The following is a 19,059-nucleotide window of genomic DNA, read 5'->3' as shown; positions in this document are numbered from 1 at the left end:
TTTCAATAATAAAAACAAAATCCTCATTAAAAAATAGTTTGAATGTTTCTCAGTGTCAACAATAATGAACATAAACAATTTTGATCTGTAGAGTAGTGTGGTTCTTAATAAAAACCCCATATAAAAAAAAAGTCCTTGTGCAGGTTATAGATAAAACCCTTGAAATATAAAAGGGTTCTCAGTGGAACTTTCGATAAAGGTTGGAGAAGAAGGGATTGTGCCTTAAAATTCACTTAGGTGTATTTTTCATTATTACAAATAAATAAATTGAACTTTGTCTTCATTTATAATTATTTTATGAAACAATAGCTTTAACAAAAAGAAAAAAAACATTCAAAATGTCCAAATATGGCCATTTGGATTTTAGAAACCAAAACTTCAAGTGCATTACAAGTGCAATAGAACTTAAGATACCTTGTTATTTTATATATGGACGATGTATAAAATAATTATGTATCTTCCCTTATATTGCACTTAAAGTTGTATTCCTAAATCCTAACGGCCATGTTAGACATTTTGAGGTTATATATAAAAATAAATAAATAAATAAATACATAATAATAATGGGCAAAAACGTTTCATAAAAATTAATTAAGACAAAGTTCTATTTATCTGATTTTTTTTTTATTTTTTTTTTTAAACAATCCGATCCGTGACTTTTGTGACTCGTTGCACCACTAGTTGTTTGGGTACAAAAACTATGTGGTGGTCCACAACAAAATGAATTACAGTATGTCCAAGATTAGATCACCGATGGTGAGGCAACAACTTCAAATTTCGTTCAACATCTGAAGCTGCTCAAAGAACAGTACGTAATAATGTCAGTTGTTTGTCTAATTATCGTTGCTCGCTGTGTAATTAATGAGACTGTAATCTCACTGTTAATACAATGCAAACACAGCAATCTGATGCACCACTCTGGGTTCACTCCCTGCACTCCTACTTTAATGGTCACCCGAAATTAATATAATCTCCGGCGATGTTCTTAAAAAGACTCGAAAGTGCTTGAAACTCAAAGTGTAGGACTTGTGACTTGCTTGAGACTTGTCAGTCTTGACTCAGGACTTGAGGGCAAAGACTTGAGACTTACTTGTGACTTGCACAACAATGACTTACTCCCACCTCTGACGTGTGCCCCAGTACAGTATTAAGTCTAGTGACGCCTCTGATTTCAATCATGGATTCCAACATAGATGATGACCATGAGAAGGAAGAATTCACCAAGGAAATACATATTGTTTGAGGTATGCTGATAAGAGATGTGATCTAAACACAGAAGCAGGCAAACAAGCTCCTCTGCTGGAATTTAATCACACACACGCACACACACGCAAAATCTAGTGGGTGAGGTTGGGGTGTGACTGCCGCAACCAGGAATGCAGTTGTGTGTGTTTTTTGCTCTCCACATAATAGAGTGCACTGTCAGACCATTTGATCTGTTCAGTTTCTTTCAATGTTTCAGAAAGAAACACAATGCAGGTAGTTTCGCTCCAAGCCACTTCCATTTGAAGAAGGAAGCTGAAGACCATCCAGAAAGTGGACCTGTGGAGAAGATTTGTGTTTTTCTTGGACACCAACTGACATCACTGGACAAGTCACTGGATCTGGAGGAACTTTTAGCATGTGTGGATTGTAATTTTTAATCCAGATACAAAATTTAATTGCTTTGGATTTTCTGTTAACATCTGCTTCAATACCAGGGCTTTAAGCATCTGGATTTTTCGTTGAAGCTGGATTACAGAGCAACTTCAGATTTTTAGTCCATTGCATCTTCTCTATAGTCCTTTACATACAGCAACACATACAAAGACAGCAAACGCTTCAACATTGGGACATTATCAGATCAGCATTTTCTGAATTGTCTTAATGCCAAGCCACTGACATCATCTGACACCTGACGATACTTGGAATGCCGAAGCTAATTATGGCATGACACTGCATAACATCGGATCAAGTCTGAGTCAAAAAAGGTAAGGGGATTCAAGATTAAACTCTTTTGTCGAGTTGTTCAGTGAGTGAGTTGACTTAAACTTTGACCTGGCATGCTTATGGTTCATATGTTATTGTGATTTTTATTCTCCATACTTTTTTGCAGCGTAATAACTCCCACATAATACTTCCAATTTGCACTGTTCAAATTTCAACTAGCTTAAAAAAAAAATCATGCCTCCCGGGTTATATATCATCTGATACCACATTACTTACAGTGTTTGCACAATTTAACTTGTAATATCAACTTTTTTCCCATTCATTTTCAATAGGACAGCCATTGAACTTTTTCTAAGTATCACTTTCCACGCCCTTATCATCATTACCAGGTGTCTTACACGGCTCCATGGCACAGTTGGTAAACTTCATTGTCCAGTAACCAGGATGTCATAATTTCATAATTTATCTCTCAATTTACTTCATAAGTATTCCACATGCATTCAAATCTTAGTATTCAGCTTTCAGCATTCCCACGCAATTTCTCCAGAAATTGCACTTAATCTAGTTGACTTTAGGACCTTGACAAGCACCCGTTTTTAGACTACTAACCGGCGTTCATCTGAGCATACAGTAAGACTACAGTCACACTTTCAAACTCACGGGATGAAAAATAAATGGCAAAACGTTTTAAACAGATATTTCCGTTGTGTTTTCATATCAGTCCCATGATGGAGAGAAAGTGCACTGCCTGTTAATTGTTGTAATATTTTAAGCACACGTCCGCCTCGCTTCAGAAGAAATACACCAACACTGTAGATATTTAATTCTGATAGTTTCATTACATGACCTTAATGTTCCTCTGCTAGTCTGACTGTTTTGTATTTGCCTACTGGCACTCTGTGAAACTAATCAATCAAAATGTGTCAATCTGCTAACGACGTGGAGCCAAATATTCTGCAATCTACACGTGCACTGCCACAGCCATGGAGGTCATGCAAATAAATCACTGGTCTCCAAAAGGTTCTCACGTTTTCTTTTATACCAGTGACCACCTCATCAACCCCATTTCTAAATTTCCCAGGAGTGTATCTGATGCAAAATGTACAGTTTGCAGCTCACTTCAGCAGCAAAACCTATAGACCCCTTCAAAGTTTGTAAACAATGTGACGCAATTTAAAGGGCGGGGCTTAGCTGGAGGCAAAAACACCTCAGTGGCATGTGGTTCTAACACCGGTCAGCATATTTTCACAGAAAGTTCACGTCAGAAAGGACGCGGAAAACGGCCATTTGATTTAATATGAGTAAACTGACTCCCCACGACCGTGAATGTTACTTTAAAAAGTTAACTGACTGATGGGCCGATATCTACTGACCCCTACGCACTCACGCACTGGATAGATGATTTAACGGGACTACCCTCCGTGCAATGGATGGACATTTAATTCTACCTTATTGAAAAACTGAGCGTTTATACTGAAGGCCTATAAATCATTACATGTCTACAACTATGTCTTGAATGGACAAGTTCAAAATTTAGAATATAACAACTTGAGCGAGGACCTTTGTGTCGTGTGGTCGCAAGTACTGCCAAGTCAACGACAGGGGCAGAAGACGAGCATATAGGTCGCTTGCACATCGTAATGCATCATGGGAGTTTTTCCTTCGGGCGCCATATTGGGTGTCCTCCGGTTCACAAGGTACACTCGCGAGTTACACGGTAGAGCTTATCAACCTGATGTAATTTTCGCAGTATTTTCACGATTTACCGGAAGATCAAAAACAACGATACAAGCAGAAGGTGTCTCTGTGTGGCGGGATTGATCCTAATTACGTCCTGACCAAGGGTGATTTTTTTTTTTGACGGAGAAAGCTTGCTGGCCAAATGTGACATCTCTGGACATCTTTCCCTACCTCGTGTTGACAACATGCTCCATAACACGCCAACAAATCCCTGGAGGCTTACAATTATTTTGTAAGCGGGTGGATACAGAGTGTAAACTTTAACATCGCATCAGAAGAAACGGTTGCTGTTGCACGTAAGTAAACCACATGGTGTTGGTAATTCTGCACACAAAAATGTTGATTTGTTCTCAGGCTTCCTGTTATCATTGTGTTTACATGCACAGCTGGCTTTACCTGATGTGGTTTTTCTAATAATTTTATAACAGGCAAATATGGCAGAGCGTATAAGAATAAAAAGTAACTGCACAGCCTCCCCGTGGCTTAATTAAATTTAATGCTACCCTTTCACTAGTTACATGTTACTTAATCAACTTATTCTAAATGGTTAAGGTTAACCACTCTCAGAGGACGTATTTTTAGTTTCAGTTTCCAGTACAATAAAACGTGTTCATGGTAACTACTGAGCATACTGACAGCTTTTCTTATGATCTCACGGTTAAGGAGGCTGTCACAACACCCAATTTCTGTCTGGTGCCAGATGGCAACAATTCCCATCACTTGTCACGACAACACCAATAGTATTACCAGGTATGTATGGCTTTACTTTTTGTAGTTTCTTATTTAATTCTATGTTTCATATTTTCATTACAATGTTTGTAATATTTTCAGATTCAGGCACAGATGAGTTTAACTGGACGGGACTTCTGCGACTTTGTGGTGTGGACAAAGTGTGATTGAGCGAGTCCACCCAGATCGCTCGTTTTGGCCAGTTGGAAAAGCCAGAGTTTTTTTTTCCCAAAGTCCCCTCCTTACCTGAACTGCTCGGGAGAGCATTTACTAGATCAGCAGTGGACTTCCAGTGTTCCTGCTCAGCCGCTGTCACCTACCACTTGCTCATGTACTTCAAAGATGCGGAATAAAGTAGTTTTTTGTGCTGCAGCAGATTGTAAAATCAAATATCACCCTAAGTGTGCCAATCTAGACTGCCAAAAGGACAGTGGTTTTGTGACAAGTGTGAAACAAGGATTATTGGGAAAACTGTAACACAGTACTGGTACTTGTCTTACATTAAACAAATTTAAAAGAGAGCAACTTTTTCCTCTGTACATAGCATAATGAAAGTCATTGCGTACCCCATCAACATTACATCATACCATCATCTCAGGATGGTAGGCACCTGTGCTAAAATAAACTACATTAATTAACAGTTCAATTTTTAACCCTGAAATTACTACATCTAATCATTATTCACTTCATTTTTTGTGCTTTTAGAAATAATAGAGATTTATGCCATTACTTTAAGAGGGACCATATTGCACATTGAGTCAAATCCTGTCATTTGTATCATGTATAGCTTTGTAAACAAACCCAACAATAGAATTTGTATAAACGCTGCCTTTATTAGCGCCAAACAAACAGTCGCATGTTGTCCTCCTCCAATGCTTTGATGCTCGCCTTCGTTTCCATCATGTCATTGGCAATCAAGTCGGTGTGGCATGAGATCCCTAAAGAAAAAAATAAAGAAAAAAAATCACAAAAAAAAACGGTACCAGTAATAGGTTTAATATAGTAAAGTAGTATAGTTTTTTTGTCAGTGTAAAAGAAATGTACACATTTTGTTGCATTTTTTAATGTATGAACATTGCTACAGGCAAATACTTATTTCTATAAACACTTCCAAATGTCTCTAAAATATAAGGTGCGTGTACACACACAAACAAACACATACATTCACTCATGCATACAATATATCATGTAATGAATTCTGAGTGGCATACCAGAGTCAATGATGTCAGCAGTACTTGAGGGTACAGGTTACTGGAGCCATCTGGCTGCATAACTGCAACAATCTCTGCCACTTCGAGTCGTCTTTTCTTTGCTTGTCTCTCCTGTGCACGTTCATATCTTGGCACCGACTGGGCTGAGACATAGATGTTGTAACTTGGGACCCAACTTTAATGTTGGAGCCCAGTCGGGATGATTGGACAGAAAAACGGGCGCAGGGCGACCTGTTAAAATAAACAAATATATAAACAAATAAAATATGGAAAGACTGGTTATTTTACCGCAGTAGGGTGGCCGTGAATAAGTTCTTTAGCATGATGTGTAGGCTACCGGGTTCTGTTTTCTTGCATCACCCCCGGGGGTCTGTTTTCTTGCATCAGCCCCTTCTGTCTCTTTTTTTTCCAAGTTTACATTTTGCCACCAAAAAACATGTTATCGGCATTAAAAGCCCAAGACTAATCAATCCAATTTCAGCAGTAAACACTTTGCACTGGCACTACTTGGGTGAAAATGTTCGATGTTAGCTTTCGGCTAACGTCCGCTAGCCAGCTTGTACTACCGAACTTGCTTGCTCATGAATCCAAAACATAAGCAACTTGCCCATATATGGGCGGTCGAAACGTTATTAATCCTCATGCATTAAATAAAGGTAAACAAGCTTACCGCTCACAAAGTGATCGCTGCACACACGAGCCCAAAGTAACGACTTCCCTCCGGAGTCCGCACTCCTCTGTCTCCAGGCCCTGGTTCCTAATTATTTTCGGAATTCGGAAAAAAGACCGACCATTTTCCCCCTTGGCTTTGTTCGAACAGCCAACGATGCAGCAACAATGTACCATTTTAAACGCAGAAAACAAACGTGATAGATACGTGTTAGACCGAATCGCTACGTAAATGGAGGCCACCCAGCATGGCGACTACAAGAAATCCGAGGCGGAAGTGACGACATGTGCAAGCGACCTATACGAGGCATGTACCTCTCCTACAAAAATTTGACAAGAAATTATCAGAACCATTGTGGGGGCTTTCGCCTCGACAAGACTGAAACATACAGCTAACGTTTGGTTAGCTAGCAGTTAGCATTTGCGCATGTAGCATGTAAACGCGGACTTTTTGTAAGTCCGTGCATGTAAAAATAATCCCACGAATAATGACTAATTGAAGAAATTTCAATCACAACTAAGTCTAGCCCATATCATTGTCCAGGCTGAATCTGATAGTTGAATCTTACCTGATATGAAGTGTGCGCTGCAAACACGAGCATTGTTGATGATAGTCTCAGACAGTCCAGTCCTTTCGCCTAATCGCGTTTAACCACAGCCGTCTGCGATTACTTGACTGCCATAGGTTGGGATGCGATAGAATTTCAAGTTTTTGTTGGTGCTTTTACGGTTCTGGCAACCAAAAACACAATAAGACTACATTTTCTACAGACAACCAGCGTTGTTTACTTCTAGCTGCACTTCCGTTGCCTGCAGCAGCAAGTTGTTTTTGCCTCCAGTAAACACCGTGACGTCATCGTGACGTAGGCCATGAAGGGGTCCAAAAGGACAGCTTTTATTCCATCACCACTTAATAACCAATGGCCATCTTCAGGTACCCTTTGAAGAGAAATTCAACGCTGCATAGCTGGCAAATTACAGATCAGTGTCCAATCTACTTTTTCAACAGTAGCATGATTCATAGGATGCCAACAGTTTGCATGAAACATTTCAATCAATGTTTCAGCCTAATCACAGTGCTGACATAGCACTAATCAAACTTCAGTTTATAATTTACACATGTTGCCACTTGGCCGGTTCATCAGAAAACACGGAATATGTTTTCACGGTAATGCTGATGTCAGTTGATGAAATTTGATTTTACAGTTCCTATTTAACCATGTACATACTGTAGAGAGACCATGTGTTGAACATTGCTTAAAGGGATACTTAATAAAAACGTAATATTTTGTCTATAATTAATTTGATACTTTCATTATTTTTCATGTACAAATAGTACCATTAAAAACACATTTTGCAACTTGCTGTCGACTGAAAATGACATCACAAGGGCTCAGGTAACCAATCACAGCTCAGCTTGTGAATGTCACATTGACCAAACCTAGAAAGCAGGTGAGCTGGTATTGGTTACCTGAGCCCTTGTGATGTCATTTTCAGTCGACAGCAAGTTGCAAAGAACATACAAGCAAACATTTACTGACTGTAAGTCACTGAATACCCTGGAGCTCCAGAACTGCAATTTTGTTAATGACACTGACCTTTAAAAGGGCTTTAAAAAAAAAAAAAAAAAAAAAACTTTCCCGGCAAGGATCAATTATGTATTGAATAAAACTCACCATGACTCGGTCAGGACAAATTTCAGCCTTGTCAAAACATGAACATACACAGTCCTGTAGCAACTACTATCGTGCTGTTATGTAATATATCTCATGACCAAAGCAAGGGTACAACAGGCACACAGTGTAGTTGCAATGCAAGTAACTGTGTCATGTATTACATTGATGGTCCAAACATTGTTTTTTGGCATCACATTTCAAAGTAGGTGAGCAAACAGTCATTGCACACTAATAATAGGCAGTTGGCCTCACCCACAATTGAAAAGATTCATGTCAATGAACAACATGCTTATTTCAGGTCATAGTGGTTGTTTTGATTAAGCAAGGTGGAGGTTATCATTAATAACTGAGGGGAGAAATTGCAACAAAAATTGCACGTACTCATGCATGTGAATGAGCACGTTATAGTTGACAGTGCCCAACAAACTAGTGATGTGACGTTCACGAACGAACCAAATCTTTTGAAGGGCTCGTCATTGTGAACGATGGGAACCGGGTCTTCGTATGCTTCTAGAAAGCCTACTTCTCAATTGTGCAGGATTCTTGGATTAAGCATACTGCAGTACCCTGAGTGTTCAGTGGCATAAAACGCCCATAGGTATATATATTTTTTTAAATGTCAATTTCCCTTCCTTTATATACAGCCCTAGTGTTAAGTGAACATCAGACAGGCTGTCTATTGACTGACGTGTCTCGTACAGCACCTCGTCAATATATATGCATATTCTAACTGATTTCAAAATTCACGGAGGCTAACGCTTTTGCAAATTAATATATTCCATTACGAGTCACAGCATAAATCATATTCCAGCCCACCTAGTCGTGAAGAGAAACCACCGTGAAGACACGATGTACTGCAATTACGCTACATTCGCAATTTGGTGGCGCTGCGCTACAACTTTGGTGTTCAAATGGGGGTCACGTGTTTCCGATGGTGTGGAAAACTCCAACAGCCGTCTAATGCTGCGTTCTCACCAAAAGCGAGGGATGGTGATTCGGCGGCGCGTTTGCATTGTAGTCAATGGAGTTCGCGCGCAACGGAACGAAAGTGCGTGGGGCGGCGCAGAGGACGCGTTTCGCGTGTTGGGACGTGGTGGGCAGCAGCGAAAATCCGCACATTCGCATATTCGGCGAAGTTAAAAAAATGTAACTTTTTTCGCGTTTCACCTCGCAGTAACCAATCGGCTTCGAGTACGGGATACGTCACACTCAGCCTCCTCTCTATTGTCACCCCGAGCGCAACAACACGGCCAGCCAAACTTGCTTTTGAACTGTACCGAGTTAGCAGCAGTGCTTATTATTAATGCCAAAGCTATTTTTAGCATAAATGCCGGCCACCAGATTGCCACTAAAAAAAAGCAAAAGTACTATCAAATAGTGCCACGGCTGTTTAGTCCCAGGAAAGAAGTGAAAGTAGTTGGCGGCGCCCACTTTTTGTTGAGTCGCTAAAGTGCTCCACTTCCTTGTTCACCAAGGGACACGCCTCCTCCGCTCCGGTGCGCACGAAAGCGTGAATGAGCAGCAATTGTTCCAAAAACACTATGCGGTGAAACGCTCACGAAGGAAGCGTTCCAGTTCGCCTTTTCGGATTTGGTGAGAACGTAGCATTAGTTAAAACAGCGAAATATACTAAAAAATACAAATAATACTACGTTAGTAGTTAGTTAACGTTAGTTTGAGTTAAAATTATGGTTATGTTTAGTGTTATAGTTACGTTTAGGCTTAGTAAAAAAATAACTAAATAAATAAGTAAGACGGAAAATGTCAACCGAAGTCGGCGGAAAAACAATGGCGCATATTGGCCAAAGAGGAGATTTGTGTATTCAATTGCTCTTCCTAAAGTACCTGGATGTTTGTCAAGCGAACTGAATTTGAATTGAGAAAATTTGAATTTGTATTTGCAAAACTGAATGTGAACATATATTGAATATTGAATTTTTTTCCACATTCAAATTTGACAATACAGATTCAGTTTTTCACTTCAGTGAATCAAACTAAAAAATACAATTTTTAAATCCAGTTATTCAAAATGAACGGTACAAATTTAATTTATGTAATTCAGGTACAATTTTTCAATACACTTATTCAAGTTTAGCGATTCAAATTCAAATCTAAATAATTCAGATTCAGTTTCTGGTGGCCCAAATATCAGCCAATAAGAAAGAGAGAGAGAGAGAGAGAGAGAGAGAGAGAGAGAGAGAGAGAGAGAGAGAGAGAGAGAGAGAGAGAGAGAGAGAGAGAGAGACAGAGTAGCAGCTTGCAGCAATGACAAAGGAGCGCTGGAGCGCTTAGGTTCGTATCTAGAAAAAATGAATTAGCCATACCAGATACCCGTTTTGTACGGATATCCGGCTCATCCCTAGTCGACTGACCAAAAGTATAGATTTTTTGAAAAAAAAAATAAAAATGCTTTGTCAAATTGTGAGTAATGTTACTTCAAAGTCATATTACTCAAGTAGAAAAAAAAGCACTCAAGTACAAGTAAAAAAATATTCGCTGAAAAGAATATTCAAGTACTGAGTAACATGAACATGAAGTCTCATTTATTTTTGAAAACAAGGTCATCAGACAGATAACATAAAATTATGTGCAAATGCTGGCATCTTCAAATCATAAAATTAAAAAAAACAAAAAAACAAAAAAAAACTTTTTGTGCTCAAACAACAGTCCAAGCAGACACTGAGCCAAAGCATGCAAAATCCATTCACAAATTGTAACTCACTTGGCACTGCCCCCCAGTCGAACAACCATAGGTTTCTTAAAGCAAAAGCACGAAGACATAATTTTTCAGTTAACTCTTTCGGATTCTTATCATGCCTGCCAGTCTTCAATCACGGCTGCATTTCCTGTATAGAAGCAATATGCTTGCACAAAGTCAGTCAAGCTGTATGATAAAATTTCAAGCTGTAGTAGTTAGTTACAAAGTATTGCAAGCTACTGTCGGCTCTCGGGCCAGGCCGGGGCCGGAAAGGCTAGCCGCAGCGTCACCTGTTCCAACACCTGTTGGCAGGCTGATGCACCAGGTCCCCCTTTGGCGTTGTGAGTTGGAAGTAAAAGCAAGTGAGAACAAAAACAGGCAGGAGTCCAAAGTCAAGCTGAACAAAAAGCGGCTTTATGGGCAAAAGCACACTGAGACCATTCAATTTGCGCAAATGGAAAAAATCTGACAATCTCAGGAAATGCAACAGTTTATAAAGCATCATCCATGGTACAACCTCTTTTCCTGATTGGCTATCAAACCTGCCTGCCCACTTCACGCTTAGATCTTATTGGTAAGGTAAAGCCTCGGCCAAACCCACTTATTATGAGATGCAGTTTACTGAATGCTAATAGTATCTGCTTTCGACCACTAGGGGGTAGTGCGAGCTTAGTTTTGTGACTTCTACTGGTATCCAATTGTTATAAAGTGGTCAGCAGATTATATGTCTCCCCCCCATTCTTGAGACCAGAAGTAGTAACAGGTTTTTACTGGTATCAAAAGGACTTATTCATACATTAAAAAATAAGGCGACCTATCATTTACATTGTATGATCTAATATATTTGCTAAAACTAACCTTTTGCAGACACCAAAGTAATGAGATCCTTGCTCTGAGCATCTCCCCATCAGCTGACAGTTGTAAAATAATAAGGTCCTTGCCCTGAGCATCTTCCCGTCAGCTGACAGTTGTAAAGTAATGACATCTTTGTTCTGAGCATCTTCCCGTCAGCTGACAGTTGTAAACTTTCAGGATATCATTTCGTTTATTAGCCCTCAAGCGTGAAGGAGCAGTTTTTCCTAATAGTTGATAGCAGTAAACTTGCAAGTTTTTGACACCTTTACCGTTCTTTTACAAACATAGAGACGGCTGGCAGCTGTGGATCGCTTCACACTGGTTCTAAATGATTGAGCATATGTGATCTCTTGTATTTTCAGCTGGCACCTTAGAGTTACAAAATTAAGTAAAATAAATGATTATAGGGTAACAAATACATGATTCCCTTTGTGACAAGTCAGGATACACACTGGCATTTAATTTCCTTAAGCTATTTAAACACAAGTAGCAATCATAAAGTTGTTTAGCATGAAAAGGGTTTCACTTGAACATTTGGCCTAGAATAGGTCAATAGTTCAAGAGACAGCACCAAAAATCAGATCCCACACTACTACAGTAATCAGAATGATAAAATGTGTTTTTGTTTATTTTTGGTGAATATTTTTGAATATTTGTGTCCCTTAAATGTCCCCAGAGTGTCCAAACTGTGAGGTCTGATAAAAATTCAAGCTGTAGTAGTTAGTTGCATACCGTTGCGAGCTACTACAGCAATCAGAATGTGAAAATTTGTTTTTTATTGGTTTTTGGTGAATATTTTTGGACATTTTTGTCCCTTAAATGTCCTCAGCGTGTCCAAAATGAGAGGTATGATAAAATTTCAAGCTGTAGTAGTTAGTTACAAAGTATTGCAAGCTACTACAGCAACCAGAATGAGAAAATGTGTTATTGTTGATTTTTGGTGAATATTTTTGGACATTTTTGTCCCTTAAATGTCCCCAGTGTGTCCAAAATTAGAGGTATGATCAAAATTCAAGCTGTAGTAGTTAGTTGCATACTGTTGCAAGTAGCTTGCTACTACAGCAATCAGAAGAGAAAATGTGTTTTTATTTATTTCTGGTGAATATCTTTGGACATTTTTGTCCCATAAATGTCCCCAGCATGTCCAAAATGAGAGGTATGATCAAAATTCGAGCTGTAGTAGTTAGTTGCACACTATTGCAAGCTACCACAGTAATCAGACTGATAAAATGTGTTTTTATTGATTTTTGGTGAATATTTTTGAATATTTGTGTCCCTTAAATGTCCCCAGAGTGTCCAAAATGTGAGGTCTGATAAAAATTCAAGCTGTAGTAGTTCGTTGCATACTGTTGCAAGCTACTACAGAATGTGAAAATTTGTTTTTTATTGATTTTTGGTGAATATTTTTGGACATTTTTGTCCCTTTAATGTCCTCAGCGTGTCCAAAATGAGAGGTATGATAACATTTCAAGCTGTAGTAGTTAGTTACAAAGTATTGCAAGCTACTACAGCAACCAGAATGAGAAAATTTGTTTTTGTTGATTTTTGGTGAATATTTCTGGACATTTATGGTGATTTTTGTCCCTTAAATGTCCCCAGCGTGTCCAAAATGAGAGGTATGATCAAAATTCAAGCTGTAGTAGTTAGTTGCATACTGTTGCAAGCTACTACAGCAATCAGAATGAGAAAACGTGTTTTTATTGATTTTTGGTGAATATTTGTGTGCCTTAAGAGTCCCCAGCGTGTCCAAAATGAGAGGTAAGATAAAATTTCAAGCTGTAGTAGTTAGTTGCATACCATTGCAAGCTACGACAGCAATGTGAAAATGTGTTTTTGTTGATTTTTGTCCCTTAAATATCCCCAGTGTCCAAAATGAGAGGTATGATCAAAATTCGAGCTGTAGTAGTTAGTTGCAAAGTATTACAAGCTACTACAGCGATCAGAATGATAAAATGTGTTTTTATTGATTTTCAAAAAGTTACTCAATTAAATGTAACAGAGTAATCGTAAGTCGTTACTACCCACCTCTGAATGCCAGTGATATATTAACTGGATTGATGTGTTAAGTTCAAGTGTGAGGATCCCAAAAACACGGACAACCAAATCAAGTTTGACAAATTTATTCTGACACACAGCTACAAAAAAATCAATAGTACACTTGGAATGAATGGACCAACAAACAAAAAACGCACACTAACAATTTGCGGAAGTACTAAACAAAAATAAACAACAGAAAACGCACATCGCCAAATGCTGTTAAAAGATCTAACAAAAAGATCTTGCGAAAGGCATGAATCATAACAACCAATACTATCAAGGCGAGATGGGACTCAAAGGCGAGGCGCAGGTAATCAAGGAGGTCGAGACGAGTCGGGCAAAGGGAATCAGAAAATTGGTTTGGTCCGACAAACTGGTGTCCTCTCAGCTGACAATAAATAGGCAGGCTAATCAACAAAACACAAAGCAGGTGTGTGGATGGCCATGGCTCCACCCAGTGGTCAAACAGCAGCTGCAACAAACAAATACTGAGAGCAGACCTGCCAACTCAAAACATAACAGATGACAGATTCATAATCCTACCGAGAAAATGATTCGCACCAGCTCTCCCAAGAGTTATTAATATTTAAAACTTGAAAGTAGTGATGCTATATATTATGTATAATATTTCACCGTGTATCTAGCTTATGTGTGTGTGCGCACATTTCATTTATTCATTTATCATCCATTTTCTGAACCGCTTACTCCTCACAAGGGTCGCGGAGAGTGCTGGAGCCTATCCCAGCTGGCTTTGTTTTATACTGTTTTTCCTCGCTGGTGTTGTGGGTGAGCTGGAAGCTTTCACAGCTGACTTTGGGGCATAACCGAGATTGTTTGCCAGTCAATTGCAGATGAGTAATTCAGTGGTTTTAAAAATTCCAACATGTCTTGGATCTGCAGAAAAAAAAAAAAAAAGTGTGATAGCAACAAAGTTTAGCTCAACTTGGTGTTGAATCAAAAAAAATTCAATCTGCAAAGGAGAATATCTTTCTGCGGGATTTGATTGAAAGCATGCTGGACCACACCTTGTGACACACCTGTTGCAATTAGTAATATTTCCAGGTGTGGTTTCTGAATTGCAGTACACCCACATTCATCACGTTTGTAAAACCGTTTTCTTTTCCATGTTACAATAGTGCATATTAATTTGTGGTTGATCTTGCTTTCAATTATAGAGAGTTAACCAAATAAAGATTGTTGTTCATTGTGTATTGTACATCAAGACACATATCTTAAACTCAATCAAAAGTTGCAACAGACCCCCCCCCCCCCCCCAACTTCCCAAGACATACTTTTGCAACTTTACAACCAAGATGATTTGTCACAGTCTTTGTCAGATTCCCTTGATTATTGATTGATTGTCGATAATTTGGTTACGCAGTTAAAGCCATATAGCTTTTTCAAAACTATTATTGTGGCAAATAATCACCTGCTCACTTTAGTCAGTTGTACTTCCTAAACCCCTGAAAGTAGTCACCGTTAAGCTCCTTTTAGATAAGAGAACAATGGATATCTCCTTATTAGCAAATTATATAAATCTCAAACTATCCATTCATCCATTTTCTTAACCGCTTTTCCCTTCACGGGTCACGGGTGGTGCTGGAGCCTATCCCAGTCGGCTTCGGGCAGAATTGTGTTTCTTTGTCTTCCCAAACATATCTTATTTTATCATCCGCCATTTTTTTGTGATTACAAATGTACGTGTGACATTGTATCTGGTCAAAACGGGCGACATATATCCTGCGAATAAGCGACTAAGAAAATGGATGGATGGTTGTTTCCATAGCCAAAATCCGCATTTTCTTTTTTTGATAGCGTAAAAACTTTCTGGCGCTTCCATTCTGTCATGCCACGTTTCAGTTTGTTTGGGTTTTTGTTTTATTTTGGTGAGTGTTGGTTGTCTGGTGTTCCTGTCTTCTTCCCCAGTCTCGTTATGGTTAACCTTGTCCACCTGCTTGTGTCTTCCCTTCCTGGTGTGTATTGCTGATTGGTTCCCCCTCCCTGCTGTATCTCCCAGGTGTGTCCTGTTATTGTCATTAGTGTTTGTATAAGGGAGTGGTGTTTGTCTCACGCCGGTGTAGGAGCATTGGCGTGGAAGACTTGGCGGGGAAGACTTGGCGGGGAAGACTTAGCAGACTTGGCGTGGACGACTTGGTAGACTTTGGCGTGGAAGACTTGGTAGACTTGGCAATAACAGACTTGGTAGACTTTGGCGTGGAAGACTTGGTTAGACTTGGCAATAAAGACTTGGTAGACTTGGCAATAAAGACACCACTGTGACTAAACATGCAGACCTTCAAACAGCAAACATCAAACAATGCTCCCACACCCGCGTGAGACAAACACCACTCCCTTATACAAACACTAATGACTAACAGGACACACCTGGGAGACACAGCAGGGAGGGGGAACCAATCAGCAATACACACCAGGAAGGGAAGACACAAGCAGGTGGATAAGGTTAACCATAACGAGACTGGGGAAGAAGACAGGAACACCAGACAACCAACACTCACCAAAATAAAACAAAAACCCAAACAAACTGAAACGTGACATGTCATGTCTGGGGTCATACCAGGGTTAAGTTTGCATTCATGACCTGTTAGACTTAGACTTGACCTTATTTATACACGACCGGGAGGTCAAATGTCTGTTTTGTACTGATATAACCATCATATAACCATCATCTAGTGTCAACTAGTTTTAGGCTATGTGATGTCAATCTTTAATCCTTTAGGTGATGTTAAACCTTTGTGATGTCGTTCTTTGGTGCTTTACTTGCTACAACCAATCAGATCGATTCACTGTCTGTAGGTGCAATCTGAGAATTGTGTGTGGTTGCCGGATTATTGCTCTCTATTCCTCTGTGCTTCTCTGCAGCCCAACCTTGGCGTCTCATGAGTCTCGATGCATTCTCCTTGTTTTTGGTTTCATCAAGTTATGTGAATAAATAGTTAAAACCTTATTTGTGTCTGCGCTTTGGGATCCAACCTCCAGCACATGACACATTCAGTTTCTATTTTGCAATGCTTGGAAAAATCGAATATAAATAGGTGGATGGAAACCACAACTACTATCTTTAGAAACCAGAGACCAAGTTCGAAATCTTGGGGTGCTGATAGACTCGGGCCTGACTTTTAGTAATCATATCAAATCTAACCCTAAACAGCTTTTTAACAGCTAAACATATTCCCAGACTGAAGGACGACAGCAAGCTCCAATTAGACCAAGAGAAGCTTACCTATGTTTTTTTTTTTATATATTTCCAGCAGACTCGATTATTGTAGCGCTCTTCTGAATGGACTCTCAAAAAAACAAAAAACAAAAACAAATAGATGACAACATATCACTCCAGTCCTAAAGATTTACACAGTGGCGTTCCTAAGCAACTTGGCACCCTAGGCAGGATTTCTGCTAGATCCCCAGCCCCGCCCCCCATCCACCTGCACAACTTATTAGGCCAACCTTAAACCCAACCCCGCGCAACTTATTAGACCAACCACAAAATATTCACCATAAACTCACACAGGACACAGGGTATCTTAATTTCTCTGGAATTTTAAAACTGCAGTTGCAGTGCAATATGCATAATGTAGTATACTACACTATACTACTATACTACTATATTATACTATACTATACTATACCATATATGTTATAGAAAAATATTGGAAGAAAGTAGAATCTGCACACTGGGTACACTGTATATTTATTGATAGTCACGACCCAATGTAACAATCTTCCTCATCTTACAAAAACACATAAATTACAAACAGCAAACAAACAAACAAACAAACAAACAAACAGTAAAAAAAATGTAAACTAGAAATATGCAAATATTTCTTGCAATATGTATATGTAGTAATTGTACTACAATAAACATCCATCCATCCATCCATTTTCTTGACCGCTTATTCCTCACAAGGGTCGTGGGGGCTGCTGGAGCCTATCTCAGCTGGCTCTGGGCAGTAGGCAGGGGACACCCTGGACTGGTTGCCAACCAATCGCAGGGCACACAGAGACGAACAACCATCCACACTCACACGCACACCTAGGGACAATTCGGAGCGCCCAATTAACCTGCCATGCATGTCTTTGGAATGTGGGAGGAGACCGGAGTACCCGGAGAAGACCCACGCGGGCACGGGGAGAACATGCAAACTCCACCCAGGAAGGTCCGAGCCTGGACTCGAACCGGAGACCTCAGAACTGGGAAGCTGACGTGCTAACCACTCGACTACCGTGCCGCCCCCTACAATAAACAATACTCAACAAATAGACTCTTGCCCAACTCACACACGACAAATTACAAATAGTAAAAAAAAATAAAAATGTATATACATATGCCATATATGTATATAGGTCGCTTCTTAGTGCAAGCGGTGGCTGTTTGGACAGCACACACTTAACATAAAAAGAAAAGATGTAATTTTATAATTAAATTATGTTGCTTATTCATTCCCCAAACCTGTCTTTCAAACTCCCCCTAAAATGGGAGTAACATTAATTCAAATTAACTCTAGCTCAAACTGAATGCTGTAGTATTCTGTGACAAGTTATCACCCTAAACTAATGTAGCAAAAAGTAAACCCACTACCATACCAGATCCAAGTGCAAATTTTATTTCAACTAAATTCCTGATCACAATCATCAGACGTTCACATCATTCATCATCTCTTTCTTTTTTGGCTTTTTCCTCCTCTTCTTTCCTTTTCTTCCTCCCTTGGGCGCCAGAGGGCTTTTGTCTCTTCATGTCATCACTATAACATGATATAATTTTGTGTAAATCATTACTCTGTACAGTTTTTAAAAAAGGACTAAAGGAAAAAGGACGAAATGCCGATACGGCCTCCCGCGGGAACAACGGTGTCTTAATGAACCCCCCTTAAATCTGTAAAAGAATCTGTAACTTCAAATAAAACATGAGCAAATGGCTTGGCAGCCATGTTAATTGTGGGGCCTTCCGTATGTTATGTTATGTTGTTATTGCCTTGTTGGCTGTGTGCTTGTGATGGTGCCACCTCCGTTCGCGATATCGTGGTTCCGTTGCAATATTTAGCTGCGGCTAATTCTTTGTTTTTGTTATTTTATATTGTGAAATAAAAAAGTATTTATTATTTAAAAAAAAAAAAAAAAAAAAAAAAAAACTCTCCTTGAGCTCACTGGCGCCCCTAGCATCCGCCTAATTCAGCCTAATGACAGGAGCGCCACTGGATTTACACTTGATCCGAGTCAGCTGGAGAATGGATTTCAAACTGATCTATTAATCACAATATAGTTTGGGTTATGAATACTTTAATGAAATTCTGATTGAATATAAACCCAATAGGGCTCTGAGATCTGAACCCAGAGTTCAAAGTAAACATGGGCAATTTGCAGTTAGCTGTTATGTTGCACAACAATGGAATAAGCTGCCAACAGACGTGAAATCAGCCCCAAGTGTAAATGTTTTTAAATCCAGGTTAAAAACTTTGCTTGTCTCCCCTTTACCTTTGATTAAGGCATTATTAACATT

General features: G+C 39.3%; 1 protein-coding gene and 2 long non-coding RNA genes across 5 annotated transcripts in view; 2 read left to right on the top strand and 1 right to left on the bottom strand.

The window, feature by feature from the left end:
- The first annotated feature begins 1,438 nt into the window (after nucleotides 1-1,438).
- Nucleotides 1,439-19,059, top strand: part of LOC144031240 (disheveled-associated activator of morphogenesis 1-like) — a 94,065-nt gene continuing 76,444 nt past the window's right edge. For all 3 annotated transcript variants that reach the window (XM_077538141.1, XM_077538140.1, XM_077538146.1), the window contains exon 1: nucleotides 1,439-1,970. The gene's annotated coding sequence lies outside the window, so the exon portion shown is untranslated. The remainder of the gene's footprint in view (nucleotides 1,971-19,059) is intronic.
- On the top strand, nucleotides 3,115-4,919 carry LOC144032230 (uncharacterized). Its single transcript, XR_013287730.1, has 3 exons — nucleotides 3,115-3,965; nucleotides 4,333-4,419; nucleotides 4,501-4,919. It is a non-coding gene; the product is annotated as an uncharacterized LOC144032230 (long non-coding RNA).
- LOC144032229 (uncharacterized) lies at nucleotides 5,212-6,269 on the bottom strand. The gene is made up of 2 exons (XR_013287729.1): nucleotides 5,610-6,269; nucleotides 5,212-5,336 (listed from the first exon to the last, which is right to left on the bottom strand). It is a non-coding gene; the product is annotated as an uncharacterized LOC144032229 (long non-coding RNA).

Source organism: Festucalex cinctus, chromosome 12 (genome assembly GCF_051991245.1).
Source record: "Festucalex cinctus isolate MCC-2025b chromosome 12, RoL_Fcin_1.0, whole genome shotgun sequence".
NCBI classification, from domain to species: domain Eukaryota; kingdom Metazoa; phylum Chordata; class Actinopteri; order Syngnathiformes; family Syngnathidae; genus Festucalex; species Festucalex cinctus.
Note: the sequence above shows the minus strand (reverse complement) of the source record. Positions and strands in the feature narration are given on the sequence as shown.